This window comes from Taudactylus pleione, unplaced genomic scaffold (assembly GCF_031769625.1).
Source record: "Taudactylus pleione unplaced genomic scaffold, aTauple2 ptg000173l, whole genome shotgun sequence".
In the NCBI taxonomy this organism is placed as follows: Eukaryota; Metazoa; Chordata; class Amphibia; order Anura; family Myobatrachidae; genus Taudactylus; species Taudactylus pleione.
The window spans coordinates 154,615-174,304 of NW_028284575.1; the positions used below are offsets into that span (position 1 = coordinate 154,615).

General features: G+C 46.0%; 1 pseudogene; it reads right to left on the reverse strand.

Moving 5' to 3' along the window:
• Positions 1-3,383: 3,383 nt before the first annotated feature.
• Positions 3,384-19,690, reverse strand: part of LOC148521164 (E3 ubiquitin-protein ligase DTX3L-like) — a 36,128-nt pseudogene continuing 19,821 nt past the window's right edge.

Here is a 19,690-nt window from a genome sequence, read left to right on the forward strand (position 1 = left end):
TAACCCTAACCTCCCCCCCTGTGTTTAACCCTAATCCCCCCTCTAAGTGCCTAAACCTAACCCCCCCTTCCCGGCTTCCTAAACCTAAGTTCCCCAGGGGGGGTGCCTAATCCTGACCTCCCCCCGGGGGTGCCTAACCCTAACCCCCCTTCCCCTAGCCTAACCCTAACCCTCCTGGGGGGTGCCTAACCCTAAGTCCCCCCCGGGTGCCCTAAACCTAACCCTCCCCCCCCGCGGCTGTCCGCTCCCGGAGCCCGGCATCCCTTCGAACGGGATGCCGGGCGCCGGTCTCCCGCCGTCGGAAAAATTACAGGCGTCTAGATTTAGACGCCTGTCATTTAACCCTCGCCGGGATAAAGCAATCGGGAAGCCGGCTGTCGGGCTTACGTCAGCCGGTTTCCCAATTGAATACCAAACAGGAATATGAAAGTGTCAGTTAGCTAATATAAGTGGAAGACTATTAAACATTTAAAAGTCCTCTTAGAGGATTATAGCGAGAATCAGAGTATTGGGGGAGGGGGGGGAGCAGATGAACTGAGTGGATAGGGTCAAAATATACAGGGTAGTAAAAACCAAGAATGGGTGCAAATAATCAAAACTGTCCATGAGAAAAAAAAATATTGTAAAAATAATGTGGTACACATTAACATTACCTCATCTAAATAACAACTCGTAACACATCTTAAAATAAAGGAGACATACTCCCTGTAATTCTAAAGAAAATAATGATCAGCCAATAGAAAGAGTTGAACTTTCAATAGTAAATGTACAATAGAGTGTGAGCACATGACATGTTAATTGGAGAATAATACTTAGTAAGCTTCCTAAACTAGGTGGAACTCCGTATTCAAATAATGGTGTCTCAGTAGTCAAAATAGTAAACGTATATCTAATATAAGCTGGGCGATAGAGTATAAGCAGAGAATAGTTTATTCACGTAACAGCATCTGAGGGTCCCTGGTCTAAAGATGGAGCATATAAAGTGCTGGTACCTTCAAGGACAAAAATGGCATGGGACACCAGAGTCAAAGAGCTAATATTGATCAAAAAATTAGTTGGCCAAAAACCCAGGAGTATCTACAGCTCCCGAGCCATCGAAGCTTATGCATATTACACTTTCAAATTGTAGAGCTCGTCCACCAGCTACTGCATCCGGTGCACTAGCTAAATCCACTCCCAACATCTGAGGCAATACTGACTCTACAGGGGATCCCAGGGTCTTTATGGGGTAAAAAGAGCTCTGATTCTGTTGGTAGTGGAGATTATCAACCTCACCAAATGTGGGAAAAAGGATCTTGGACTGCTGAAAAGAAATGTGTTGAGCCTACTGGGGTCAGGATGTAGTTAATAGACCGGCGGACTAAATGCCACCGGTCTATATCCCAACACCAGGAGCCCAGCAAGGGACTGAAGATAGGCATTGAAGTACACTCTAGCAGAAATCTGTGTTAATGTAGCCAATCTAGTAAACACTGAATATGAGAGAGAGTATCAAAAATGGTAGCAAATAAATATGTAACTGGTAAAATGTAGCTACTAGTGCAAAACAATATGGCTAATCCAAAGCATAGGAAATGTGGTACCACTCAATACATCACTGAATGGTCAGTCCTTGAGCAGTAGGAAGTCTCACAACATGCAGTTCAGGTGGTGCTGAGCTGTACCACCCTAGGGGAAGGACTCTAGGATGCAAGGGTAGGACAGAAGGAACTGGGAGAGCAGGGACACTAGGAAGACAGGGAGCCAAGTGAAGGTTGGAAAAGGAGAATATGAGGGTATGTTAGTACAGAGAAGGGTAACAAACAATATAAGTATCAGAGTAGGTGTCTGAAGGTCTGTGCTGGTTTTAAGTATAGGGGAACCCCTACGCAATTTTTTCCCCCCTATATTTAAAACTAGGACTGGCCCTGCAGCCTGGTGCTGGTTCCTAAATTATGGTGAAACCCTACTCGTTTTGTTCGCCATAATTTTAGGTACCAGGAAAAGCTGACAAGTCCGGGGCTGGTTAGTCTTTTGGGGGGGACCCTACATAATTTTTATTAAATAATTTAACCGTTTTTTTTACAGGTACAAGACACAAGCGGCCTTCACATATCTCACTGATATGTGCAGGCTGCTTGCTCGGGTGAGTAATCTCCTGCAAACGAGATACTCGGGGGAGATATCTCGTTCTGCTTCACCATCAGCCAACTCGATTTGCCTCAAATCGCTTGGTAAATTTGCAAACAAAAAAGTGAATAAATCACCCGAGTTCAGGCAGTTACAGTGAGATTAATCACTTTGTAAATCGGATGTTGATCGACAGCTCACCCCATTTTGTAGGCGTGGCCGGGGGGTGGCTTCACAAACGAGGCATTCCCAAGCGAACGCCTGCCGTTTGTGGGCGGCCCCACTGACATCACCAGTGATGTCAGTGAGAGAGCTTCCGGCTCTATGAGAGCCAGAAGCTCTCTGGGGCTTGCGGCCACAAGACCCTACCACAAGGGTGTCATCGCAAGCCCGATGGTCGCGATGGTCTTGACCATCGCGACCATCATCCTGGCCGCTCGCTATAGCTGTGGGTGGTCACCCACAGCTATGCGAGCGCCCAGGAGGCCGCACAAAAAAAAAAAAAAAACGCCCAGATTCAGAGCGTCCGTCTCTGAATCAGGGACTCTGTATGAGTAGCTAGGTTTAGTTCTCGGTATAGGCGCAGGAAAGGGTGGTTTGTATAACCATTAGATAGATTTATATGTGTATATATATATATTATATATATGTAACTATATATATATATATATATATATATATATATATATATATACACACACACACACACACACACACACACACACACACAAGTTATAGTAGACTTGTGGCAGAGCAAAAATGGTTGGTCAGCTTGACAAAATATTGCAATATTTTGGGACTAACATTCCCTGTATTCAAAGGAATTACAGATTAAAGTAAGTGAGTGCCGAGTTTGTATGATATATAATTATATATATATATATTATATATATATATATATATATATATATATATTTATTTTTATTATTATTATTATTATTATTATTAACAGTTTCTTATATAGCGCAGCATATTCCGTTGCGCTTTACAATTGTAAACATTAATAGAACAAAACTGGGTAATAACAGACAGATATATAGGTAGGAAGGCCCTGCTCGCAAGCTTACAATCTATAGGATATATATATATATATATATATATATATATATATATACACACAAGTTATAGTAGACACGTTGCAGTTATCTTATTGGTGTACATATATACAATCTCTGTGTGGGAAATAATACAAATTATTTATACAATTTATAAATTCACGGATCCTTTCCTCACAGATTAACGCTGCCATAAAGCCCAGCCTAAGCAGCAGATTATTAACTAAAAGTGATGTGATATTCGGGATAAGCCTGAATGTCATTAAATATCACGAACATTGAAGGGTTGGCGGTGTTATCGGTTACGCTGTCGTACAGGTTGGTGGGGGTGGCTGGGTTCTTGGCTGGAGGGGCCATCATTCCCCCCTGTCCAGTGCAGAAGACCCCAGTGAGGACGCGGGCCAGGTACATGTGCTTCTGTCCACTTGGGTCAGGTTTGGCGTAAGCTGCAGAGTAATTTGCATTTACTGCAAAATATGTTCCATTTCCATACACAGCAGCTGCGTGAAAAATAACATGGAAAACGTTAAATATATCTAATGCAAATACAATGACCAGGCTGTGACAGGGAAATAACATATAAATGGTCATAGCTGTAAAGCATGCACACGTAGGAATGTACATCCAATACGTGTCCTGAACATGAACCGTGGCCAGGGGCGCAGAGGAGGGGGTGAGGCGGGTACTAATTACCTGGGCTCAGGCTTGCTAGAGGGGCCCGGTGGGGGCCTGGGTCTGGCGCCGCCCCACCCTCCATCTTATCTCACAGCAGCCCAGCACACACTGCTGCAATCTCCTATGCCTGTGGGAGGGAGCGATCACACTGATCGCGCCCAAACCTGGCTTTGCACCGAACCGAGGGGCTCACAGCAACCAACCCCTGGCTTATTTTTTAGCCTAAGGGAGTGTGACCACACCTCCCCAGATAGGCCACACCCCCTTCCCCGGGCCTGGTGCGGCTATTGATGCTCCTGACCATGGGGGATGGAGATGTGTAAGTTGAGTTGTTGTCCAGCAGACTGAAAGCTGAATGCTGTCATTCGCACTGAGACAGTCTATAGTAGAGGGTGCAAAACACATAAGAGGGTCCCCACTCCCCACTTCATCATGTATGTGGCCTGCTCCCCGCTGCATTGCACAGCTCAGTTGTCAGATTGAAAACATGTGTGTGATGGCATAAAATTGACACGTGGAGGAACGTGATGGCATAAAAGGGACACATGGAGGAGTATGATGGCATAAAAGGAGAACATGAAGAAGTGTACAAGCATAAAACGGGCATGTGGAGGAGTGTGATGGCATAAAAGGGACACGTGGAGGAGTGTGATGGCATAAAAGAGGCACGTGGAGGAGTGTGACGGCATAAAAGAGACACATGGAGAAGTGTGATGGCACAAAAGGAGCATATAGAGGAGTGTGATTACATAAAGGGGCATGTGGAGGAATGTGATGGCATAAAAGGGGCAGGTGAGGTGTGTGACTGAATAAAAGTGGCACGTGGAGGGGTGTGATGGCATAAAAGTGACACATGGATGAGTGTGATGGCATAAAAGGAGCATGCGGAGGTGTGTGACCGAATAAAAGGAGCACATGAAGGAGTGTGATGGCCTAAAAGGAGCTAGAAGAAGTGTGATGGCACAAAAGGGGCATGTGGAGGAGTGCGGTGGCATAAAAGGGGCACATGGAGGAGTGTGATGGCATAAAAGAGGCACATGGAGGAGTGTGATGTCATAAAAGGGGCACGAGGAGGAGTGTGATGGCATAAAAAGGGCACACGGAGGAGGGTGATGGCATAAAAGGGGCACGAGGAGAAGTGTGATGGCATAAAAGGAGCACGAGAAGGAGTGTGATGGCATAAAAGGGGCATGTGGAGAAGTGTGACGTCATAAAAGGGACACCGGGAGGAGTGTGATGTTATAAAAGGGGCATCAGGAGGAGTGTGATGGCATAAAAGGGACACCGGGTGGAGTGTGATGTATAAAAGGGGCACCAGGAGGAGTGTGATGTTATAAAAGGGGCATGTAGAGCTGTCTGATGATATAAAAGGGGCATGTGAGGGGGTCAGCTGGCATATTTTGTTTGCAACCCGTGACCATTTACCAAAACTTGTCATTGCCCAAACCTGGTCTATAGTCTCTATTGTATGACATACAGACGCAAATCGGCTGTAAGCGCGGAGGTCCTCAGCCGCAAGATTTACTACCTTATACTAACACGAGTATCCATCCGCTTTCATGCGTACGGTCACGCCACCCACTGTTCTCCCGCCAGCTGCCGCCATCATTAATACAAGCACTTGCACTCATCCCATGCTGGGTGTAGATCTGTCGAAACAGGCGTCCAATTCACCCCCGCTCGCCCCAGAGTCGGCCTACATGCTCATGACACTCCCAGTAGATTGATTAGTTTGACGCATCCGTGCGGTGACTGACTGTTGCTGCCCAGAAACATTGATTTCATGGACAAGGTAAAACTGGAACACATGGAGCGACCATCCACCCCCGTAACTATGGCTCAGTGTACGCTCAATCTGTGATCGCTTTATGCGCAATCTGCTTATAATCCCAGTGTGCACTGCTTTTGGACTCAGAATCAGGCCCATAGGATCTACCAAACAGATTTATATTCACGGAAACAGACGGGGCGACCGCGGTGCTCATTACAGGTTGAATTCTCACCGTTTCGCCCAGCGTAGCTCCTGTTGAATCCATATGAATCACGTTTTGTACAGAATTACAGTCAGTCCCGTGGAAGAGCTGCCGCTCGTTGTTAGTGGAACCGTTCTTAGTGTTGATGCTCTGTTTCTTTATCTCATAAGTCTTCCACAGATCCTTGTTCTGTATCCTCTCAATCTGTGAGGACGGAGCACAGAGAGAAAGGGAACAGCTGCTCCCCATCACAATATTTTATCAATGTTTAATCTGTGTCTACAAAACAGGGGATCCGTAATGCAGCACAAAGGGAATAGGACAAAACAACAAGTTACAGGAGTCCCCCCCCCCCCGCAGCCTAACCCTAACCCTTCCCTGTAGTGCCTAACCCCAAACCTAACCCTCCCCCTAACTCTAATGCATTCTGACTGGTGTTGGTGTCCCAGTGCCAGCATTCTGACTGGTGTCGGTATTCCAGTGCCAGCATTCTGACTGGTGTCGGTATTCCAGTGCCAGCATTCTGACTGGTGTCGGTATTCCAGTGCCAGCATTCTGACTGGTGTCGGTATTCCAGAGCCAGCATTCTGACTGGTGTCGGTATACCAGTGCCAGCATTCTGACTGGTGTCGGTATTCCAGTGCCAGCATCCTGACCGCCAGGAAGCCAGCTACATCCCTTTGAACTTGCAGATGAGAGTTAAATGTGTTTATTCCAACTTTTTACAAACTTATATAAAAACACAAAAAAAAAATACTTTACATTTTTCTGTACTCCAAAATGCTTGAAAGACTTTAATTTTCTGGAAAAAAAAAACACATTGCTGCCACTACGTTTTCCACCATCAATAAAAAGGGCAAAAATCGGCCATTTGACACCATTTAAGAACCTCTAGTATTTCTATATTGCTCTGATATCTCAGTGGTCACTAACAGCCAGGGCCATAACTAGGGTAGTGCGACCTGTGCCATGGGCAGGGGGCGCTGTTTGGGCCTTTCAATTTTCCTGTTTATTATCATTCTCACTTGTAGCCTCCTCTTCCTTTATCCCCAGCATCTCCTGGACTCCCCTATCTTTTCCCTGGCCCTTCCCCATGAGGTCATGGCTGTTTTTTCAGGTGCATTATCTTACATCCCTATTTGAAAATGGGGGTGGGGGGGCACAAATTTTCTCTCTGGCACAGGGCACCAAAAAGTAGTTGCGGCTCTGCAAAAAGCCTTCTATATGGTCCTGCTATCTCAGTGTCACTAATAGCCTTCTATATGGTCCTGCTATCTCAGTGTCACTAGTAGCCTTCTATATGGTCCTGCTATCTCAGTTGTCAGTAACAGCCTTCTATATGGTCCTTCTATCTCAGTTGTCACTAACAGACTTATATTTGGTCCTGCTATTTCAGTTGTCATTAACAGCCTTCTATATGGTCCTGCAATCTCAGTGTCACTAACAGTCTTCTACTGTATATAATCCTGCTATCATAGTGTCACTAACAGCCTTCTATATGGTCCTGCTATCTCAGTTGTCACTAACAACCTTCTATTTGGTCATGCTATCTCCATGTCACTAACAGCCTTCTCTATGGTCCTTCTGTCTCAGTGTCACTAACAGCCTTCTACTGTATATAATCCTGCTATCATAGTGTCACTAACAGCCTTCTATATGGTCCTGCTATCTCAGTTGTCACTAACAGCCTTCTCTATGGTCCTGCTATCTCAGTGTCACTAACAGCCTTCTACTGTATATAATCCTGCTATCATACTGTCACTAACAGCCATCTATATGGTCCTGCTATATCAGTGGCACTAACAGCCTTCTATATGGTCCTGCTCTTTTAGTTGTCACTAACAGCCTTCTATATGGTCATGCTATCTCCGTGTCACTAACAGCCTTCTCTATGGTCCTGCTATCTCAGTGTCACTAACAGTCTTCTACTGTATATAATCCTGCTATCATAGTGTCACTAACAGCCTTCTATATGGTCCTGCTATCTCAGTGTCACTAACAGCCTTCTATATGGTCCTGCTATCTCAGTGTCACTAACAGCCTTCTATATGGTCCTGCTATCTCAGTGTCACTAACAGCCTTCTATATTGTCCTGCTATCTCAGTTGTCACTAACATCCTTCTATTTGGTCATGCTATCTCCATGTCACTAACAGCCTTCTCTATGGTCCTTCTGTCTCAGTGTCACTAACAGCCTTCTACTGTATATAATTCTGCTATCATAATGTCACTAACAGCCTTCTATATGGTCCTGCTATCTCAGTGTCACTAGCAGCCTTCTATATAGTCCTGTTATCTCAGTTGTCACTAACAACCTTCTATATGGTCCTGCTATCTCCATGTCACTAACAGCCTTCTCTATGGTCCTGCTATCTCAGTGTCAATAACAGCCTTCTACTGTATATAATCCTGCTATCATAGTGTCACTAACAGCCTTCTATATGGTCATGCTATATCAGTGGCACTAACAGCCTTCTATATGGTCCTGCTCTTTTAGTTGTTGTCAGTAACAGCCTTCTATATGGTCATGCTATCTCAGTGTCACTAACAGCCTTCTATATGATCCTGCTATCTCAGTTGTCACTAACAGCCTTCTATATGGTCCTGCTATCTCAGTGTCACTAACAGCCTTCCATGGGAACGCCTCCATCTGGGCAGCCACACCCCCGGCCCGCCTACCAAAGGGGGCATGCTGTTACTCAACATCGACAGTACGCCCCCTTTGGTACGAGACCCGGAGCGATGGCTTGCCGGGTCTCGCGCATGCGCACGACGGAGCCGCACTGATTGGTTGTTTAGGATGATGTTTAGGATGATGTTATTTCCATATTTCCTGAGGCCAGTTATTGTTCATTCATTGTATCTCATTGGGTCTGGCATTCACAAGCGTAAGAACCTGTCCGCGCATTATAATTGTAACCCTTGTTAAGGGTTAAAATAAGAACTGTACTTATAAATCTATGTAATATTTATAAATGTACAATTTATGAGGTAAAATATATATATGTATATTCACAATTCATGATATATGTATTTAATGTATTAACATATCAATTTATGTGGTACTTTTTTATCTCTGTGGTGAGGATGTGCTACAGTGTGTTGGATGCACTGGAGGAAAAGGGCAGAGTAATACAGGTGGGAGTGAATTGGTTCCTGTCAGGAAAAAAGGATCCGGTGAGAGGGAGGATATATAACAACTGTTAGCAGCAGCTGACAGGCAGTCTGCTGATCCCTCCCTCCAGTGCCTGCCCTCCTGTGACCCGGGCAGCCAGTGAGCAGCGATGAGCTGTCAGGCGCAGGGGGGCAGAGCCGGAGAGGGAGCCCAGCCGGAGCTGGGGAAGAAGGTGAGACAGCGGTACTCACCCTGTCGGGCAGGATAGGCAGCATCGCAGCAGGTGGTCCTGGCAGTGGAGAGGAGCGGAGGGACCCACGCCGATGGGGGTGATCCCTGCCGGAGGAGGCGGTAGTGCTGTTGCCCAGCGACGCTTGTTGGGAGGTGAGCCGGCGCACAGCTATGAGCTCAGCGGCTGCAGGGCCATCAATCACTGCTGCTATATGCCGCTGATTGGGAGACGGTCCGGCATGCAGCCAATGAGAGCTGGAGACTGAGAGGCGAGGCAGCTCCAGTGTCAGATGGACGGCATCAGCAGTGCTGGTCGGGCTGTGAGTAATTAATACCTGGCACTCACACAGACACAGATATCCCTAGTGGCAGCAAAGTGGCTCTATAGGGACAGAGGCTTATATCCCAGGATTATAAGGAGCACTAGAGGATTTATCTACTAGTGGTGCTCTTTACAGTGGTTCTACCACAGCTGTATAATTACATAGACATTTGTCTAAGAGGAGCAATTAACAAACTTCATACCAGAGAAACTATAGATATATACCTTTTAGACTCTATCAGAGGAAACCTCTAATTACATTCTATAGAGTTAATCCAGGGTCTGAAACAGTACCTGAATACAGTGTAACTTGAGCCAGAGGAATCTCAGAGACAGTTGCACTATAACTTCGTATTGAGTATTACTACAGTATATTGGGAACAGCAAAAGCTACAGTGTAACAAGTGGATATTTAGGAGACTAATTGCTCATTACTTTAGCAGACTATGACAAAGTTTCCAAGTAAATTCTACAGCCACAAGAGGAAGTCCCATAACTAGGTTAAAGGACCATTGGACTAATACCAGGGACAGTATCTGTGATTTATGAACTTGAAATATTTATATCCTTAGTCCTTAGAATTGTAATACTTTATTGCTTAGAAGTTTAGGATATTAGGTGCCATATTCAAGGTAGTAGTATAAGCATTGTAAATTGTAATAATATTGTTACTGCGTTGTCATTAATGTTATCTCAAATGTAAAGTGAATGACTATGTATGGGAACAACTTTCATTTAAGTTCTTCATAAAAGTAATATATCACAAGTCAACTATCTGTATGTTACTTACCTGGAGTGATTACAGTGGGAGATCCATTACTGTGGAAATCTATGGAAGGAAAAGACATTGGTGGTAAATGTAAAGTGAAATGATACAGATACAGTATTGTATTGTGATTACACATTATCTATACACCACTCTATATATTTTGACCATTGGGTTTTCCCAAGTAGACCCACATAAACCATAAGTACTTGGGTGGAGGCACTGACATTGGGGATGTACACCACTTAGAGGAATGCTAAGGGTAGGTACATTAGGAGTAACAAAGGTTTTAGTAACCCAGTATCCCTTTTAGAGAGTAAAGGGGGGTTACATAATTATAATTTCTAATAAGAATACGAGTATTGTAGCTATTCGCAGCAATAAGTAATGATCTAATGCCTGGATGTGTTATTGTACACATGCAGTATCTAAGCCCCATTCCTGTGATGTGTAAAAGTAAAGTGATCGCAAACCATCTAGCCTGGCGCAGCGCATACACAATCTGTGATCGCTTTCTTTGGCACATGCGCAGTCTGCTGATTATTGAGGGGGCGGCTTTTCAACAGGTATCGGACTCAAGGCCTGACTCAGACCCACTTGCTAAGATGCATACTCCCGCTGCTGCCGATGGTATGCAGTGTGTATGCATTGTGCGCATGTGCATACCTTAGCGAAAATTCACAATACATTCGCTCAGTGCGCCTAGACAGCCCGGCAGAGTGAGTGACAGGGGAAGCCGTTTGTAGGTGGTAACAGGGGCTGGCCATTAAAAACGAAGTGGAGGTGCAAACGCAGGCGTGTCTGAGCATCTCAACAGCGTTTTAGAGGTGTGCATAATTATAAGACAGCATCATATACACGTCACCTGGCTTGTTTTTACACTGAAGTGCTCGCAGTGCTTGTGGCAGGGTATGGTCAGCCTCATGCGCTGCGATACCATCCGATGTTACCCGCTCGTTGCATACACTTTCTTGACATGACGTGCAGAAGTGGGCATCTTAAACAGTCTACACACACTATCTGATCGCTCTCTAAGAAATACTGAGTATGCACTGCCTACGCAATTTGCATGCAGATCGTGTGAGCGATCTCATCTAGCGAGCGGCTCTGAATCAGGCCCTCAGAATTATACATCTACTCTGCTGGGAGTTGCAGTAGACTCCTGAATATGCAATTAGTCCCCCAGTCGCCCAGAAGAGTAGGCAACCCTCCCACTTCCTTGCAAAGTGGGCACTATGGGGAGGATAATGCAGTGAATCGCGAGTAAACGGGGAAGAGGCGGGGCCAATATGATGTGTTTTATGAAAATTACATCATGTCCGGTTCGCCCCTCTTGATGAACTGGTGATTTGTGGCATGTGTCGTGTAGGGGCCCCCACCTCCTGTCAGTGTATCTCTCCTCTAGGCTTCTTCCGGAGTAGAGAGTGCAGAGGTAGGTAAGTACAGTATGCTCAGAGTCAGGCCCATAGGATCTAGCAAACAGTTTTCTGGGCCTGATACAGACCCGCTCGCAAGCGGGTCGATAGTGGCCCAGTGCGCACGCGCGAGCCACGGATCGAGCGCAAAGAGCACTTGCTCCGTGGCTCACTACAAAAGGGGCGGCTGTCGATGTTGATCGACAGCTCACCCCGTTTTGTAGGCGTGGCCGGGGGGTGGCTTCACAAATGGAGGTGTTCACAAGCGAACGCCTGCCGTTTGTGGGCGGCCCTACTGACATCACCAGTGATGTCAGTGATAGAGCTTCCGGCTCTATTAGAGCCAGAAGCTCTCTGGGGCTTGCGGCCACGAGATCCTACCACAAGGGTCTCGTCACAAGCCCAATGGTTGCGATGGTCTTGACCATCGCGACCATCATTCTGGCAGCTCGCAATAGCTGTGGGTGGTCACCCACAGCTATGCGAGCGGCCAGGAGGCTGCAACTAAAAAAAACAGCGCCCGTCCTGATTCAGAGCAAGGGCTTGCTTTTTCTGAGCGCCTCTGAATCAGGCCCTATATTCCCAGAAGCAGAGGGAGCGGCCACTGTGCTCATTACAGGCTGAGTTCTCACTGTTTCGTCCAGCGTAGCTCCTGTTGAATCTGCTTTGAATCACGTTTTGTATGGCATTAAGGTCGATCCCGTGGAAAAGCTGCTGCCTGTTGTTCATGGATGGGTTCTTAGTGTTGATGCTGTGTTTCTTTATCTCATAAGTCATCGATAGATCCTTGTTTTTTAACTTCTCAAACTGTGAGGACGGAGCACAAAGAGAAAGGGAACAGCTGCTCCCCATCACAATATTTACTGCATAACAGGCAGACATTAAACCTTCAACATATAAATCTGTGTCTATAATTATGCAACAAGGCTTTGGAGAGTGAAGGCATTGGAAAATGGTGCTGCAGCATGATAAGGGGTAGGGGCACCTTGCCAGCCAGTGGACCAACAGCCCAAAGAAAGGTCGATGGGCAGGTATGCCCGGCCTTTCCTTTCTCACCCAAGCTCCCCTGCTGGCCAATCAGTGGCTGTGGGGGGCTAGGTAAAAGCAGGGCTGTTGAGAGCATTGACGGGCCTGGGTCCTGGGGGGCATGGCCAATTTGCTTTTTTTTAAAAGTACTATGTGCGGTGCCGTGCGCTTGGTAGGGGGGCAGATTGTCCTCCTCGGCCAAGGGGCAGATCCAAGGAGGGAGGAATAAATGCGATTGCCCATAATCCCATCCGTCCCCGTTACACTGGCAGGGAGAGAGAGGACTCAGAGACTGCTGCTGTGAGTGGCAGCAGCCCCCTCACTGGGGCTGGGGATAGTGACTGCCGCTGAGCAGCAGCAATCACCTCTCACTCCCTGCCCAATGCACTACTGACCTGGACCCGCACCAGGCCCCTTTTACACAATGCCCACATTTGTGCCCCTTATACACAATGCCCACAGCAGTAGTGCCCCTTATACAATGGCCACAGCACTAATGCCCCTTACACATAATGCTCACAGCAGTAGTGCCCCTAATGCAATGCCCACTGTAGTGGTGCCCCTTATGCAATGCCCATTATGCAGTTCATCCAGTAGTGGTAATTCCCCTTATGTAGTGCCCCCAGCAGTGGTGCTCATTATGCCATGCCCTCAGTAGTGGTAGTGCCCCATGTGCAGTGCCCCCAGTAATGGTAGTGCCCCATATGCCGTGCCCCCAGTAGTGGTAGTGCAGTGCCCCTTATGCAGTGCCCACAGTGGTAATGTTTCTTATGTAGTGCCCCCAGTAGTGATAGTACCCCTTATTTAGTGCCCCAAGTAGTGCTTCCCCTTATGTAGGGCCCACAATGGCTTATGCAGTGTCCGCAGTAGTGGTAGTGCCCCTTATGTGGTGCCCTTTATGCAGTGCCCCCTATGCAATGCCCCCATTAGTGGTCCCCCTAGTACTAGTGCCCCTAATAGTAATGCCCCCTAGTATTAGTGCCCCTAATAGTAATACCCCCTAGTGGTTGTGCCCACAATAATAATGCCCCTAGTACTAGTGCCCCTAATAGAAATGCCCCCTAGTAGAGTGTCCCTAATAGTAATGCCCCCTAGTAGTAGGGCCCCTAATAGTAATTCCCCCTAGTAGCAGTGCCCCCAGTAGTGAAGCCGCTTACAACAAAAAAAATACTACTACTTACCTTAAACCACGCTTCCACATCTGCTGCCTCTGGTCCGCCCGGCTGCTCTTCTGTCTGAACTATGGGAGAGACGTCATGACGTCTCTCCCATAGTGCACTGCACACACTGCGGAAGCCGGAAACTGGAGCTCAGGAGTGAGCTCCAGTCTCCGGCTGGCGGTGCGGTGCAGGTAGGGAGCCGGGCATCTGCTGGTAACAAAATCTCAGGGGGCACCCGGCAGAAGGAGTCTATTGGCTGGTCATGGGGAACAGCTCCCCCCGGTCGGTGGGACACCTGACAGAGCTCCGCGAGCCACGGGTTGAAAACCCCTGATCTAGAGCGGGATGCACTAAACGGAAAATGCGGTAAAAACCCCATTTACCACATTTTCCATATGCATTATTCTCCTGGCTGCCGGGCTCCGATGCTTTTGCTGGTGTTACCCTATAGTAGCCTATGGGCTTCTACCGCATTGCGCTGCTATGAGGGATCTGATCGGATCCCTCCCAGCATGCCCTGCGGCCGCTGCGTCACTCTGCGCATGCGCAGATGGACACCCGGGTCATAAAGCCGGAAGTCCATGGCGCAGGGCAGATTGCAAAGGACAGCTCTTATCGGAAGATCTTTCCTTTGCTGTTCTGATCGCATATATTAGTGCATATGGGATCAGTAGAAATGCGAAGTATGGCGGTAAGTTTTAGTGAATCCCGCCCCTAGTGTGTAAAATTAGCTTAGTCAGTGAATGTGATATACTGCCTGGTCACTGCAGACGTGTTTGAAAGAGTAGCTGAAAGTGTCTGGCAGTTAGTGATATCCATCACAGTTTGAGAACTCAAACTGGGTGTGGGAGCTTCACTAGAAAACACAAGGGTGTGGGAGCTTCACTAGAAAAGCAATTCCCAGCCTGTACATGGACATTAAAAAAAACTTAATTAGTGTCCTCCAAAATGCCATTGTACCCACTTTCTAATTAACTACAGATATGTGGCCAAGCGGAACAGTGCAAACGCAAGATTACATGACGTAACAGCCCACTGGGTAGGAGTATTGCCTTCAGCGGCACCAACAGCAGCAGCATCTAAGAAACAGGAGCTCATACAGAGGCAGGCTACTCTGTGTATCACCGGTTTCACTAAGAGGCATACCACTGACAACCTTTTAGAAAAACTTAGGTAAGTCATTGCAAAATTGCTTACCCCGCTTGGACTCTCTTTTCGATTTGTGACATTTCTGAGCAATATAGATGATTCTTGTGCCTTTACAATTTTCATTTTTTTGAAACGTCTACAGGGAGAAGGGCTTACATCATAACAAGAGGCAGAACCACCAGTCACTTTCCTTGCATTTTGTGTGGTGAAAGGCATATTGTAAATTTTATGTCTTTCTACCAGCTAGCTTTCCCTTTGATGTTTTTTTTCTTTACCACTGTAAAAGATTGGTTCTTTGATTTTAGATGCTATGACTTAAGCCCTCCTTGCCCTTGGGCATCGGCTTTAGTAGATGACGTTGACGGACTAGTATCGTCACTGGTGGCAGCAGCTCCAGCACTAGTATGTGGTTCCTGGTCTCCTCTCAACTGATCGTTCTCCATATCAACAAACACGAACAAAGTGGGGTACAGCGCACACGTCAATATGTACCAAAATGTAAAATTTTCAACTTTATTTTAAACTTTGTTCACAAATGACACTGTGCAATTACACCGCTTATGTGAATACACTGGGTAGAACCTACAGCATAACAGATTCACAATACTTTTATGAATATTACACTGAATGACCATCAGCGTCACAATACTTTATGAATATTGCTCTGCGGTATGAGAATGACCTACAGCGTCATAATATTTTTATGAATATATTACACTTCTGTGTGGGTGGCAGCATCACAATATTTTTATTAATATATTACACTGCGGTACAGATGGCAGCACCACAATACTTTATGAATATTACACTGCGGTATGATGAACCTACAGCATCACTCACAAAACCTGAGCCTGACTCGGATTCTACTTGTATCCCCCATGTTCGGGTGGGTCCTGTTCTGTTTACATACAATCCAAAACCAGAGTTCAGTTTTTAAATACGAGTTCCGAACTGACAGTGACCCGAGCCGGGACTCAGAACCCAAACTTATTCTGACCTGGGACACAATTCGACTCGGAACCTCTAAGTCAGGTATGTTAGTATTTCAGGAAAACTGTACCGCTCATCTCTAGTTATTACCAAGATTGTTGGTATACCCTCCTCCAGCGGTGGAGATATTCCTTTTCCCCAGACATCGTTAATGTTAAATTAATGCAGCACAGGAGAAGCGGAAGGAGACTGGCGCTAGTAGTGGATCGCAGGGTGGGCTCTGGTCCTCTGGACGGCCTGAGAACCTTGTGTGGTGGGAAAGCAGTGCACAAGGCATAGTAACTACGGGGAGCCAGCAGATTCACCCTTGGTGAATAGCTACATGATCAGCTCCAACTTTGTATGGTTGGGTCCAGACCAGCCTGATAAGCGCCAGGAGGCTTATCAGATCTTAAGAAGTCTTGAGAAAGTCCCGGTGTAATACGGGCCGAAACGCGTTGATGACACCCTTCAGGCAATAGTAATTCCCACTACCGCTCCATACTACTGCAATTATTCAGATGCTCTTGCTGAGCAGCCGGGATTGAGACCGCTAACAACCGCCGCACTCTGCCACCAGCAATCACATCTACCTTCGCCCGTGGCGCTCCGCGGAGACTTAGGGGGAGATTTAATAAAGCTTGGAGAGAGATACATTGGAGATAAATAGCACCAACCAATCATCACCTAACTGTCATTTTTCAAACACAGCCTATAAAGTGACAGTTAGGAGCTGATTGGTTGGTGCTATTTATCTACTGTTTTATCTCTCTCCAAACTTTATTAAATCTCCCCCAGACTGCTGGTAAGAACGAATCTTGGCATGGCCACGCCAATTAAAGCGGTCCGCTTACTGGAATTTATTTGTGCACACTCGACAATGCCAGCTTGTAAAGACTGAGGAAACTTTATTGTTGGAAACTTTCTGATTCTACCCCACAAACACGTGGATGCCAGTGTCCACCAATTTCAATTGAAGGCTGTATAATTATTAACCAGCATGACTGTATTATAAAATAAGGATTCGGAATTGACTTATGTTTAATTGAACAGTCATACTATAACTGTGGAAAGATACATAGAAACTAAGTAACTGTTTCATGTGGCCTGGAATTTCTATGGATTAAATAGACACTTTATACAGTATCTAATCTCAAATTACCATGATTCAAGTGTATATGAATGTGAAACTTTTATTTGCTGCTATGTATATGTATTAATTGTTTCTAGATCATATTTTAAGTATTTGTATGTGTTATTTATCCATTAAATTGTATTTTCTAAATCAATGCCTCCTATTTATTAATAGAGAGCAAACAGATTATTGATTTTCTACATTGATTACTAAATATCAATACCAAGCGCAGTAATCAACATTTTTTAATATTGTTTGTTTGAGATTATATATCTTCAGGGTCTTAACTAGACTTTAATTACTTGTAGCAGGTATTGACTGATATTAACATATAGTAATAGCTCTGGGAACTGCAGTGATTCACTGCTTAGTAGGGTCTGAGCTGACACTAGTTAGACCTCTTCAGGAGACCATGTATGCGACTTTTCGGTGGCCATGTTGGTCTTAACTTGAGACTATACGTCCAGTACACGACACTCACTGTACTTTTGTTGTGACGGCACACCTACTACAGTCACATTCACGCTAATTCCAGCGCAGTAGTCGCAGAGAATCTCAAGTCGGGGTTGAAGGGAAAAAAAATGTAGTTCCTGAAACGTCACACGTATGCAGCATGAACAATCACAATTTCAGACTGAAAAACTTCTCAAATTGTGTTTCAGTCCAACCCTGAATAAAGCCTCACATGAGTTCCAAGGAGGTGGGAAAAGTACAAAAAAATAGTCTCAGCAGAAAGTTAAGAAAAGTCTCAGCAGAGATGGTTTTATGGATACTGAAACATTAAACAGAATAGAAGTGTAAAAATATACAAGAAAAGAACATTGAACATTGTAAACCCAGCAGAAGTGGGTCGGGCAATGAAACCCACAGGAAGTGCATCAAACCAAGAAAACCTGCAGGGAGAGCATCAGGCCAAGAAAACCTACAGACAGGTAGCTCTTAGGGCCAAGAATGCCCTCAAAGAGTTTGCCATGCCAAGGAAAGATGGAGGCAGTGTATAGGAAAGATTCCTGGACTGCACACCCTGAATATATATATAATGGGAGGTGCTAGCTGTTGAGACTTATTGCAGGCACAGAAACAAACAAATCACAGGTGCACAACTCCAAATGACTGATTATATATATACCTGTGATTTGTTTGTTTAAGATGGAGGCAGTGTGTTTGGCCAATGAAAGATTGAGGCAGCGTGAAAGACCAAGGAAAGATAGAGGCAGTGTGTTAGACCAAGGAAAGATTGAGGCAGTGTGTTAGACCAAGGAAAGATGGAGGCAGTGTGTTAGACCAAGGAAAGATTGAGGCAGTGTGTTAGACCAAGGAAAGATGGAGGCAGTGTGTTAGACCAAGGAAAGATGGAGGCAGTGTGTTAGACCAAGGAAAGATGGAGGCAGTGTGTTAGACCAAGGAGAGATGGAGGCAGTGTGTTAGACCAAGGAAAGATGGAGGCAGTGTGTTAGACCAAGGAAAGATGGAGGCAGTGTGTTAGGCCAAGGAAAGATGGAGGCAGTATGTTAGGCAAAGAAAGATAGAGGCAGTGTGTTAGACCAAGTAAAGATGGAGGCAGTGCGTTAGGCCAAGGAAAGATGGAGGCAGTGTGTTAGGCAAAGAAAGATGGAGGCAGCGTTGTAGGCCAAGGAAAGATGGAGGCAGTGAGTTAGGCAAAGAAAGATGGAGGCATTGTTGTAGGCCAAGGAAAGATGGAGGCAGTGCGTTAGGCCAAGGAAAGATGGAGGCAGTATGTCAGGCCAAGGAAAGATGGAGGTAGTGTGTTAAGCAAAGAGAGATGGAGGCAGAGTTGTAAGCCAAGGAAAGATGAAGGCAGTGTAGTAGGCCAAGGAAAGATGGAGGCAGTGCGTTAGGCCAAGGAAAGATGGAGGCAGTGTGTTAGGACAATGAAAGTTGGAGGCAGTGTGTCAGGCCAAGGAAGAAGTTGCATTAAGGCTAAGGAAAGATGGAGGCAGTGTGTCAGGTAAAGGAAAGATGGAGGCAGTGCGTCAGGCCAAGGAAGATCGAGGCAGATGCGTTAAGGCCAAGGAAAGATGGAGTCAGTGCATCAGGCCAAGGAAAGATGGAGATGTATTACCGTACAGAGATATGCAGACAACGCATCAGGCCAAGAAAACCCACAGGGAGCACATCAGGCAAACATGGAGGTAACTTGTTAGGTGAGGGAAAGATACAGGAGCTGATGCAAAGTTGCACGTTGCTTCGTCTGCGTCTACAATTTTATGCATATGGTTGTATCAGCTCCGCCCCTGGCATATAGGTGTGCGTTAGATTGTGCAAGGACTGAGATGCCCACTTTGTACTTCTATAAGCACTACCATCAGACTCACTATAGAAACGTGCACCAGCCCCGAGCTATGTGCAGGATCTCCATCAGACTCACCATAGAAACATGCACCAGCCCCGAGCTATGTGCAGGATCTCTGTCAGATTCACCATAGAAACGTGCACCAGCCCCGAGCTATGTGCAGGATCTCCGTCAGACTCACCATAGAAAAGTGCACCAGCCCCAAGCTATGTGCAGGATCTCCGTCAGACTCACCATAGAAATGTGCACCAGCCCCGAGCTATGTGCAGGATCTCTG